The sequence below is a fragment of the Cydia pomonella genome, chromosome 2 (genome assembly GCF_033807575.1).
Source record: "Cydia pomonella isolate Wapato2018A chromosome 2, ilCydPomo1, whole genome shotgun sequence".
NCBI lineage: Eukaryota > Metazoa > Arthropoda > Insecta > Lepidoptera > Tortricidae > Cydia > Cydia pomonella.
The window spans coordinates 784839-797268 of record NC_084704.1 but is presented as its reverse complement, the minus strand read 5'-3'; the positions used below and the strand labels follow the sequence as shown (position 1 = coordinate 797268).

The following is a 12430-nucleotide window of genomic DNA, read 5'->3' as shown; positions in this document are numbered from 1 at the left end:
GAGACGAAAGATATCAAAATGTGAGTTCGAATCGGCGTCCGTGATGAACGCACCACTTACCTGATTGGAGATCCTGAGATATTGCCGTTAACGGACCCTTTGAGCTTGGTTCATAGATTGATAGATAGGCTGGATCGTAAAGAGAGACAAATCAATCTCGGCTGTTATACTCTGGCAGACCAACTTTGTCAGTAGAAAAAGGCGCGAAATTCATATTTTCTATGAGGAGCAGGCAGAAAAATGCAGATGCGAACAACCCTTTTTCATCTTTTTTAAATATGCCGCCTTTTCTACTGACGGAAATAGATTGCCAAACTATATCTATCCGTATGTATGTAGCTAAATATGGTTTAAGATTTTGCATGCTTTGCTTATACTCAAAAAATTCCTTACACCACCACCTTCATACCAAATTTCATCTAAATCAGTACAGCGGTTTAAACGTGAGAAGGTAACAAATTGATGGATAGAGTTACTTTCGCATTCTTATTTCTAATGGTCTGTTTCACAATGTCCAAGTAAAGTCCTGAATAAGCTACTTGCCACTTATCTGACGAATAAAATCATCGACGGCGTTTTAAATCTTTAAATAACCTTATCTGGTAGATAAAGTGCTAAAAAACTGTCTAAAAATTGAATTTAGCAAGGAGCAAGTACCAGGGCCTCATGAGTTACGAGAAGGTGTCGTTGACCACCCCGCCGGGTCCCGGCGGCCGGGGCGCGTACGAGTATGAAGGTATCGCGGCTGCTCGCGTATCTTAAATAGCTGTATACGTTTGGCTTGTTTATCTGTATGATTTTATTAGTTTTAAGTATTATTTTTATTGACTCGTAGAAAAAATATTGTATACAATAGTGATATAATTAAGCTTTTCAATCTCGTACCTCACTTTGGTAACTCAGCAAGCTTCGTAGCCAAAACCCGGTACTCGACTGAAAAGCTATATAGCTATTATATAACTAAAACACATCCAATTAAGTAATATTATTTATGTAAGTATAATATTCACATAGACGCGAGTGACCGTGACAAATCGATTTGGGCAAGGTAAAAACACCGTATAGGCATATATTCGTATATAAATCGGAATTGAATTTTTAAATAAACACAGTAAATGATTTAAGGGCCTGTCTCACAATGTCCAAGTAAAGTATTGGATAGCTAATTAACAAATTAATTAACTGTCAGACAGAACGTCCTGCTGAACTTTATCTACTTTATCACTATATAGTTAAGCTTATTTGAAGACTGAAACGCCAACGATGACTTTATACATCATCATTTAGTGGCAAGTAGCTTATTCAGGACTTGGACATTGTCAAACAGGCCCATATGCTAGTTATGTCACACTAGCTAGCCTCTGTCCATGATTTCCTTTGCATATACACTTAAATATCCCACTTACATAGATAGTAAGGTTCCTTATCATTTTCACTCCCTTAGACGGGGGAAATTAGATGGAAAACATATGGTGTACTGCGAAAAATTTGCGACGGGAGATATGACCGTCGCGCGAGTTTATATATTATATTTTATCTGAATTACTCTGAAAATAGTTAAATAGTTATATTTTAGTTTAAAATAATAAAAATCATGGCATTTGCTCTTTGAAACTACGGCTTTGTGTTACCCCCTTTTAAGGGTGATTTCCATGATAACTATCCTATATTCTCCCCCAGAACGCAACTATTTCTCCTAGATTTGTTCAGCTCAGTAATATAAGCTTGAACAATTAATAGGCAGGCCGACATGCAGAGTTACTATCATATTTAGGTAGGTACAGTAAACATTCATTTTATTTTACAAAAACTGTCCATTTTGCTAAGCGTTGGTTGCGGTGCGGTAAGAACGTGCGACTTTCAATCCGGAGGTCGCGGGTTCAAACCCTGGCTCGTACTAATGAGTTTTTCGAAACTTGTCATTTGATATTTACCAGTCGCTTTTCGGTGAAGGAAAACATCGTGAGGATACTGGAATAATCCCAATAAGGCCTAGTTTACCCTCTGGGTTGAAAGGTCAGGCAGCCTTTTTCGTATAATCTAGTGCCTACGCCAATTCTAGGGATCAATTGCCAAGCGGAGAATAGGCTCTCATGAGCCATGGCAATAAGCTGAGACAAACGCTAGGAAGAAGAAACTGTTCATTTTGCTAGAAAATAATATTCTTCTCCTTCAACCTAGCTTTTTCCCAGTATAACGCCAGGGTCGGCTTTCCTACTCAATCTTCTCCACTTTGCCCAGTCTTCGGCATCCTCAGGTGTGGGATTGTTCTCTTCAATATAAGAAAAGAAAATAATATTTTAAACTAAAATAATACTGAAACAACATAAATATAATATCTATTGTCCTTGTTAGCGAACAAACCTACCCGTGCAAGTTACTCGTAAGTTTTAATATGAACAGTCTAAGTTTGGAGCATCCTTCCGTCTTCTTTAGAGCCTTTACAAATTTGTAGCTTATTATATACAACTACTGTATGTGAAGTCCAGTTAGTAAGAAATTTTGAGGAGTTTGGCATAGATTGTTGATATGGAGCTTCTGGTGTTTTCACCATGTGTTTTGTTGTATTTATGTCCTGTAAGTAAGGTACAGTCAAGATAATGTATATCTGTGTTTATTCGTACATTAACCTATTATATGTGCGTGGTGGTCTATAGACCGCAATCGTCGATGACACGAACAATCGTTGCAACAGTCGCCCTCATCGTTGTATAGAGCAGAAAATAAATCGTTCTCGAGAATAACGTAAAAAGTTGATTAATAATTTGGTCAGAATCATTATCATACTCAGACGGGAGGCTAACATAGTGACAATCAATATCAAAAATAATCTCTGAGGATCTTAAGTACTACAGAAATTAAGTACCTTGATTGACAGATCAATGATTATCTAACAGCTGTCTATAATTTTTCAGATAGAAGGATTAAAATTACCATTAATATATTATATTTAGGGCATGGCAGGTAATATTGAACGAGTTTAGGTAGTATTTTTTTATACTACATCGGTGGCAAACAAGCATACGGCCCACCTGATGGCAAGCAGTCTCCGTAGCCTATGTACGCCTGCAACTCCAGAAGAGTTACATGCGTGTTGCCGACCCTGAAACTCCGCCCCCTCGTTGACCTCTGGCAACCTTACTCACCGGCAGGAACACAACACTATGAGTAGGGTCTAGTGTTATTTGGCTGCGGTTTTTGTAAGGTGGAGGTATTTCCCCAGTTGGGCTCTGCTCTAGATCTGGAATGACATCCTCTGTGCTGTGCCCTACCACACAAAGCAAGATGACATTCACAATGCCCATGCCTCTCTTTTGGACGTAGTTTAAGGACGTACCCGGGTTAAAAGAACTTTAAAGAATTACCGTAAAATAACCAAAATAAATAAATTCCGAACAATCTTACACAAACCACAGTAAGCTCAAAATAAATGCTGATCAAATTCATAACCTGTTATTACAAAAGGCTTTTGTTGTGAAAATAAATAAACAGACTAAGTATATAAATATTCCCCTGGACATGATTGCATTTTGACAAATATAGTAAACGTACACATGTATGTTTTTATTTAACAAAATGGAGAGTGAATGAGGCGACCGATTGTGCAGCCGGAAACGGAAGCGACCTAACGAGGGCCAGCTTGATTGTCTATTTACCCCATATTCTAGTGCCGTATTCAAAAACTTTTTTGAAAAGGGCATGGTAAAGAAACTTATGAGTGCGTTATATATTTCGTCCACGTGGCATAATGTGTATATTTTTTGCTTATTTTATCACTCTGTAGGCATGTTATAGTAGTAAACATACATAATTATTATCACGTACGATTACATATCATTTGCATAACTAAATTACACGTTTTTTGCTTTAGGGATTTTATTCTCTAAGACATTATTATACTCGAACAAAAAATCTGTCAAACCGTCTCAATGAAATCAGGAAATAATACATATTTGTAAAATATCTTAATTAATGTTTTATCTCATTTAGCAAACAGATGCTTCTAAGAGTTCCTAATAGAAAAAGATTTCTACTACGAGTATCCTATAACCTTATGAAAATGCGAGTAAATTTTATTTTCATATCTATATTTAATCATAATCAAGCACAAGTCGGTCCCGAACGTCGGTAAACTCTCAAACTTTATCAGGTATATGAACACGCCATCTTGCAAGCCAGGTGCGCGGCCATTTTGTAATTCTCATTTCAAATTCGAATATTCACTTCGTTCCGTTTGCAACGTTTGTTAAAGGAAAAATATAGAGATGTGGAAATGTTGATTTAACGTGTAACGTATAATGTAGTTCTATTTAATTTTTTCTCGCGCGGAAATTAAAATAATTTAATCACAGTTTATTCATAAATGGGTTTGTTAAACGTTAATTACAGTCGCTTATTATGAAGCTATTTAAAACATCAAAATTATTTATAACACGTAAAACATAAAATTGTTATGCAAAATCCAGGAAATAGTTACTAGCGGAGGGAAATATTTGGTAACAACATAAAATTTTGCACAAAACAGTTTCTTATTGACAGGAAAAAGCTAAGATGACCTTCTACTTTTACCAGACAACAAGTTGAAAAGTTTCCAACAGTAGCTCATTTAAAATTTCATATAGAGTCCAAACTTTTAAGCCCAGTACTGTACCTCCAGTTTTCCTTTAACTTGTCCTTACAATAGTGAATTATGTAAAAAGCAGCTTTTATTAAAAGCTCGTGTTTTAGCTTTGCGAAAATGCACGCGCTTTGTGCTTTCGCCATAATTTGGGATCCTTAACTTATATTTAGCTTTCTTTTTCAAGCTACCAGCTAGGAATAGGGGAAATTTTCTTTATTCACTTTTCAGCTGCAGGAAAATAGTTTTTCAAGTGAAAAATATATCGCGTTATATAAAGTTCCAGTTTCATTTTACATTAAAAATGTTAGAAGACTTAGATGCTTATGAAAATGAATAAAGAAAAATAGTTAAATTGATATGAACAGTCGGTGAATACCAAAAGCTAAAATACTAGAACTAAACATTCGTGGCTATACATTATTGTTGTGTGGGTAATCTAAGAAAACCGGACCCCCTGAATTCAGTCGAATATAATTGTCAATGTGATCGGCCAGTGTTTTATTTCCTTTTGTCCGGGTCTGCCTAAAACGTAGTCTGACTAATTCGCGTTATGCCTAGACCAACGGAGAAATAGTCGCACTAAGACTTAGGCCTAATGAGTTTTTGTCCAAATGCGAATATGGCACAAGAAGACTTAGGCCTTATACTTATGTATTACGTGAGTGAGTGAGACTTATACTTATGTATTACGTTTTTATCCAAAAGCTCCTACAATAAAAAAATTCTAATTGTTTATTTTCCAAAAACATTTCCTCTTAAACGTAACTAGACTTGCCCTTCGGGCATCTGAAGCTACCTAACGAACCTAACCTACCTATTGAGTAATTGTGACTACCCTGAAAACATTACACTTTGGGGGAAAAAACGACTACGAATTTCTGCTACTCACTGATAATTAGGCGTATCGCGAAATGGACAAACAGCTACTTAGGCTTACTGCGTTTGGGACATATTGCGAAATAGGTAATATAAGTAATAGGTCAATAGCGATTTAGACGAATAGCGAATTTCAAATGAAGTTTTGTCATAACGCGAATTAGTCAGACTACGTTTTAGGCAGACCCGGACAAAAGGTTTTATTTGTCTCCGTTTTGGCCTCCCTTATTCGAGTATCCCAATGTAATTCTATATTTTTACTAAAATTCTAAACCACCACACACTTGTCACACGACATATAAATGCCACTATTGCTCGTTTATAAATAAACCAGTGGCTGGGGCCTATTACTCGTTGGATGCTTATTTTCGAGTGCCAGACTAAGCATTATAATATGCATATTAAATTGATTTTATAAAAACTAGCAACTGGTTAGTTAACTAAATACATAATTTATAAAATTATATGTGTGTATATGACTTCATTGTTAAGAGAATACGGTTTTTTATGATATATGAGGCAAACGGGCAGACAATTCATCTGATGGTAAGCAATTACAGTCACCCATGGATACCATAACACCACAGGGGTTACAAGTGCGTTGCCAGACTTTAAGATGGTTAAGTACGGTACCTATTGGACCTTTTTAGGTGCATAAAAATGTAAAAAATAGCGCTGTCTCGCCAACAAACCGCATAAGCAGTTTGGCGGGTAACTTTAAAATAGATAATGTATATGTGCCTTTGAAAAAAAAAATGGAACTACGCTCTTCTGGGAGAGCTTGCTTAGCTACTGCTACTACTGTAGGAAACGCATACCGGAATTGGTTTACCCAATGTCCCGGTAGATGGTGCTGTTACTTCCGTCAACTAGCGAACGTTAGTTCAACGTTTTTGTATAAGGTGTTAAACTTTTTTTGTAATTTTTCTGTGGATTTGTGTGGAGATTGTTATTCATAGAATAAATATACGAGTACATCTGTTTATTATTAAACACGGCATTTTTTCTTGCTTCCCCTTCGAGACCCTAGTGCAAAATTGTACAACTACGTTATGTACGAGTAAAGAAATCAAAACTACGCAGGACATGAAGAATGAATCCCAAGCAAACGAAGCGGGTACCTAAAAATATTTCCATAAATGTTTGATATTGGTCGATGTTTCCATAACTCGAAAACTCCGGTTTTTAAAAATGCAGTTTATCTAAAACCTCGCAAAGTTGCAGCAACACGCAAAGGCCTGTGGAGATATTTCGCTCAATTTTAAGCGATTTAAAATTCAGGAGCGGTGCGGCCGAAACAGCCGCGCTGTATTTGTTCGCAGCGCTTTCATAGCGCCACTACTATAGGAAAACAATAACTCAAGATATGTTTTTGGCTGTTTTCTATGGTATTTTAATTAGTAACGTTCTTCAGGTTGTAATGTAGTCATTGAGGTTCAAAACGTTTTAAAGCCGGACATCTATGGATGGATCTCTTAGGTTCTGTGATGCTACGTTTATTGATCAAAGTCATAAAAATATCGTTGTTTCACTTCAACTATCGGGAAGAGTGGAAGAAGAGGGAGGAGGCCTATTCCCAGTAGTGGGACACAGTAGGCTTGTAATAATAATAATTTCACATAAAATTTCATGTGCTTTATACCATGTAACGATGTGAATTTACTTAAGGTAGTTAGAAGAGATGCCTCATAAAAATAAGTCATCTTTGTACTTTTAATAAATATATATCGTCGGTTTCTTACAATAAAGTGCTACTCACTTAGGTATACTTGACCAAAAGAAATTCATTTATACTTGGAAATGACAATAAAATATAACTACAATTTCATACAAAAATATCCGATGAAATTTTGACTTTGGACTTGTTGTACAAACGTATCAGCAAGAAGCACTTTTACTTTTAGGTTTTAACATAATATCTGATACATTGACATATATATCTAATAACGAGCCTTACGGGCACTAAGAATGGTGCTAGTTCAGTGATGTCACTCTCGAATTCGAGCCAATCGTTTAGTCTAACGGAACTAGTTGCGACCAATCGCGCGCGTGATGCGAACTCACCAACAAATCGCATTGCGGCGTTAGACTGCACGATTGGCTTGAATTCGTGTGCGTGACACTACTGTACTGGCCCCATTCTCATTATCCGTAAGGCCCGTAGATATGTATGTCAATGATCTGATACTAATGTTTTCACAAATTATATTTGTAAATATATCGAAAGTAGCACACTAAACATAAAAACTTGCCTTTTGAAAAACAAAACAAAATAAAAATCAACTAGTAGGGGCAGTCGAATTGAAACCAAACGCACTCCAGCCACGTGCACCCGCTAACTCCTCGTTTACATTTCAGACCAACAGATGGCGCCCAATCACCCTCCAGTTTAAGAAGAACCGTAGCTGCCTACCGTTCATACTGATACAACGCTCTACTTATAGAGGGCCATATGAATACTGCACCAAAATATGTGTAGACCTGAATTATATGAGATAACGCTCAATAAAGGCTCTTGGCAAATTGGCTGGGGACTATAAAAACCAATTTACAAAAAGCTAAAACCTCTAAGTGAGTGTGTGCGGTGGCGGGTCAAATTAAACTGGATATTATGAATATGCTGCCAATTTGAGAAGGCATGTGGGTAGTATGGAGGGTGGTGTTGACGCGAACCGACGATAGTTGGGAGGGTGCCATTATGGGAAAAAGTAATTAAAACTTTTGCACATTAAGGCGGTTTAGGATGGAATGAAAGGGCAGATGCGTTAATTTGCATTTTTCCTTTCATTCTTGCGGTTTCAGCGTTGCTGTTTTTAGAATACCGTAGAGTTAAGATTCATGAATTTTGTTCGACTTTTAGGTTACGTATTTATTTCGTCGTTGACTTATTTAGTAGAGTAAGTGTGCTGTTTTGAAACCAAGGTTTTTAAACCATTGACGAAATGGAGGCGATACTGTAAATTAGATACATTGGTTAGGTGAGGTAAGAGAATGCATAAATAAAATTAACGTTAAAATACTTATGTAGAAGGACTTTTCTCATACGGTTTGTCTTGTCTCGAGCAAAATAAAATGTTTCTCTTAACCTTCCTGATCTTAAACCTTATTGACAATCCAAAATTTGGTACCTTTTGCGTTAAAATGTCATATCCGAAGAGATTTGATAAGATATATTATGTATCTTCTACTTTTCTGATTTAAAAAACTGTTTAGTATATCCGTTTGGGATAAAAAGAACAGTTCAAGTGCGAGTCAGTTCCAGTCTTAGGTCAACGGTAGGTAGTTTATAAATTTCGATTCCCTTGCGAGTGTCGAAATATATTACGTTTTTGCGGCATAAAATACCGTATCTTTTTAGGGTTTCGTAGCCAAATGGCAAAAAACGGAACCCTTATAGATTCGTCATGTCCGTCTGTCTGTCCGTTTATTTTAAGTTAACTTAGAAGTTTGATTTTTAGCAGCTTCAATACCTGACCGGACTTGGCCCTAGACTTGAGTATATGATTTTAATTTTAACCCGATACCTTCACGCGGTCCTGAGATAAAGAGTCTTGACAGACAGACACACAGACAGACGGACGGACAACAAAATGATTCTATAAGGGTTCCGTTTTTTTCCTTTTGAGGTACGGAACCCTAAACATGGAGGGATACGGTTTTAATGTAAATGCTGATTCTGGCTTTACGAGAATGAATTAATATTTAAACAATATCGTAATACATTATTATGTAAGTAACTAAGTAACTATATTTAGTTATTTTTGTTAAAATACATACTCTTTTACGTGTAAGGTAAAATAAATGACTTTCCAATAGAAACAAGAATCGGGTCCGCATCTGCCCTGCGCGTTATCTTAAACCATTATCATTATAGAGGGTGTTTGTTATGGGCGGCAAATTGTTTATTCGGCCAACCGTGATACGCAGGGAGAATACACCGTATAGTTGTGAGGATGAACGGACGTTTTTACTTATTTATTTATTGAAAATCAGGCAACAGGACCCATATTACAAATAATTTGCAGACATCATATACATATATGCATTTTATAAACTTAAAATTACGAGTAAACACTATTTAGGTGACAAAACGGCGTGGCTCTGTTGAATCGTCGTCGGCGTGGCACCCTTCGGCCAAAAGATAAAGATAATGATAGTTTACTTTCCAAGTAGACATATTACAATGCGCTTATGAACGTCAAATAAAGCTATGATAAGTGACAAAGAAGTTTTTGAACCTTGTTGTAAAGATTGTAATTTTTAGGTGTCCCAAAAGTTTGGTAACATGAATATGAAATGTCTGGAGTTGCATGCGCCATCTGCGTGGAGTAGACTCAGACTGCAGCCCCGAAACAGACCGGCCGTATGCGTGTTTGCTGAAGTGTGAATCGTGTGATAGAAAAAACCGTTGCTTTTCCTATGCGTCAACGGGTCTTTTGAAAATGTTGTTTGTTCGAAGTCCCGACATCGAGGTTCTTGAAAACCAAATGCTCGGTTAAGGGTGAACGAATTATTTATTCGATAAGGTTATGTATTTATAAGAAAGTGTATAATAGGCTAGTATATTACAGATAATTAATCTTCATAAATGGACTGTACTGTAAATTGCACTTATGCCACAATATGCGTGTGTGTCAGCAATGTGTTTTAAAAAAGCCGTTTGTTATTAAATGCGTAGGCTAGCCTCTCTGCCAATGTTGTTTGATCGAGGTCGGGTCTTGAAAACCCGATGTTCGCTTAAGGGTGAATGGTACGTCGTGTTTGTTACGTGTCCTCATACTCGTTTAATTTTGTTTCAAGCAGAAATGTCTGCGAACGATGCTATTACGCTTAGAAACAAATTAAAAGTGGAATATTAACTGTCTTGAGTGGGACTTGAACCCACGACAACGGAATCGCTAGCCCAGTGCTCTGCCATCTGAGCTACTAAGACCTTACCCAATACAGCGAATATTTCCACCATATATGAGCCTTAGGGAGGGAGAACCATTGGTCGTTGGTTCAAGTCCCACCCAGGACAGTGAATTTTTCCAATTTTAATTTGTTCGATACTCATTTATTATGGAGCTAGTATAGGTTACGTATTTAGTGGTAAAAAAGGTTAAAGGCTTGATTACGTATAACGTAATTAATTTATGTAACATGAGTCGCGTTTGCAATTAACGGTTGTCATTTTATTTCATTTGAGATCATATTGAAAAATTCAAAAATAGCAAAAGTTATGGAAAAATCTCCACAACGTACCTAAATATAAACAAAAAAATTCTTCTTCCAACTAATAGTAAGTTGCGAACTCTATACACATGAGATATTTTTCCTGCATTTAACATCACTTCAAATCGAAACTATGAAAATAACCTTTTTCCTCAACTTTTCCACCTTACTCCTACGAGATAAAGTTGAAATTACCTACGCAATAGAAATGTTAGTGTAACTAGTAACTTCGGTGCTAAATCCCGTTCCCCAGGCGGCAGGTGGCGCGGATGCAAATCAGCATGCAGTTTAAACTTGCATGTTTGCAGTTAGGATGCAGGGGAATTACGTAGTCATCTAAGTTAAATTTTATCTGATGACTACATAATGCATAACACTGGCCACACTTTTTATTTTGGCTGTTTACTGCATGTGATGGGCCACATTAGATCTTATGTATAATACAAATTATCACACAGTTCAGTGTTTGTTAGGCTGTTATGTTATCTAAGTTAATTTTTATCTGATGGCTCCCTAATGCATAGGACTAGCGATGGGCAATTTCTGAAACATTTCACATATTTCCTTAACGGTGACATATTTCAGCTGTTTAAAATTACATAATTGACAAGAAATGTTCCTGATAGAAATGTTACCGAAGAAATTTCACTTAAATTTCACGTAACCTATCCGCTACTTCTGGCGTCAGTAGAACGGATTGTCATCGAAAAATTCGAGATTATGTGACAGCCGCGTGGCTTATGGGTATTCGTACCCGGTTTTTATACGATCGATGGAAATTCGAGACGCTGCGCCCTAATTCCTTTCGTTTAATTTTTTAAACATATCAGCTATTTGTTTTGCTTCGTATGAATATATTAAACATATTATATACCTACATGATGTTTTATTTTAATCTCTTATACATTAAATTTCATTTTTCTCTCATATTCGTTATCCTAATAAACCATAATATTCGTAATGTTTTTATTGAGCATTATAGACTCCGCTTGGCGTTTCCTTCCATTTGACCTGCTATTAATTCTGATATAAAAAAAAATGTGAACAGTTTTGAGAAAGCAGGCAGAGCTATAATTAAATATATAAATAAACATACTATATTATCTAAGTCGCCTCGCCGCGCCGCGTCTGTCTGTTCGTCGAAATTTTCCATTTGAAACTTACATAAACTTACATAAAATTTAAGTGTAAGTTTCACTTTGAAAACTTACAAGCTGCCCATCACTACATAGGACTGACCACACTTTTATTTGATGGCATACTGCCTACTCTGAATCTTAAATTACAAATTGTATAATACAAGTCAGGAGAATTCCAGTGTCTACCTATGTATATGTGTACAATCAAAACAATTTAGGTCGATGTTACACTTTTTAACTAACACTATTACTTGTGAAACAAAAAGAATGTAAACGAAAATATTTGCTATATAATTGTTACATATTTGCTGTATTTTTCAAAAAGGTTTTCAATAAAAAGACACGTCTAGATTGTTTACCCGTTTTCTAATGTTAAAAAAACGAAGTACATCACGTCGTAGGTTCCATAACCAGGTCTGTCCTGTCTTAAGAAAGCGGCATAGATTCAATATACTTACTCATTCACTGTACTCATCAATCGTAAGTTTTTCCTTAAGGGACTTGACTGACACGAAAATCCCTAGTAGCTAAGGTTAAATAGTGTATTTGGTAATCTATATTTTTAGGCATAATTCACTAG

The 12430-nt window shown here is 36.3% G+C and overlaps 1 protein-coding gene across 1 annotated transcript in view; it reads right to left on the bottom strand.

The window, feature by feature from the left end:
* LOC133515617 (uncharacterized) overlaps positions 1-12430 on the bottom strand; it is a 1004237-nt gene that overhangs the window by 361330 nt on the left and 630477 nt on the right.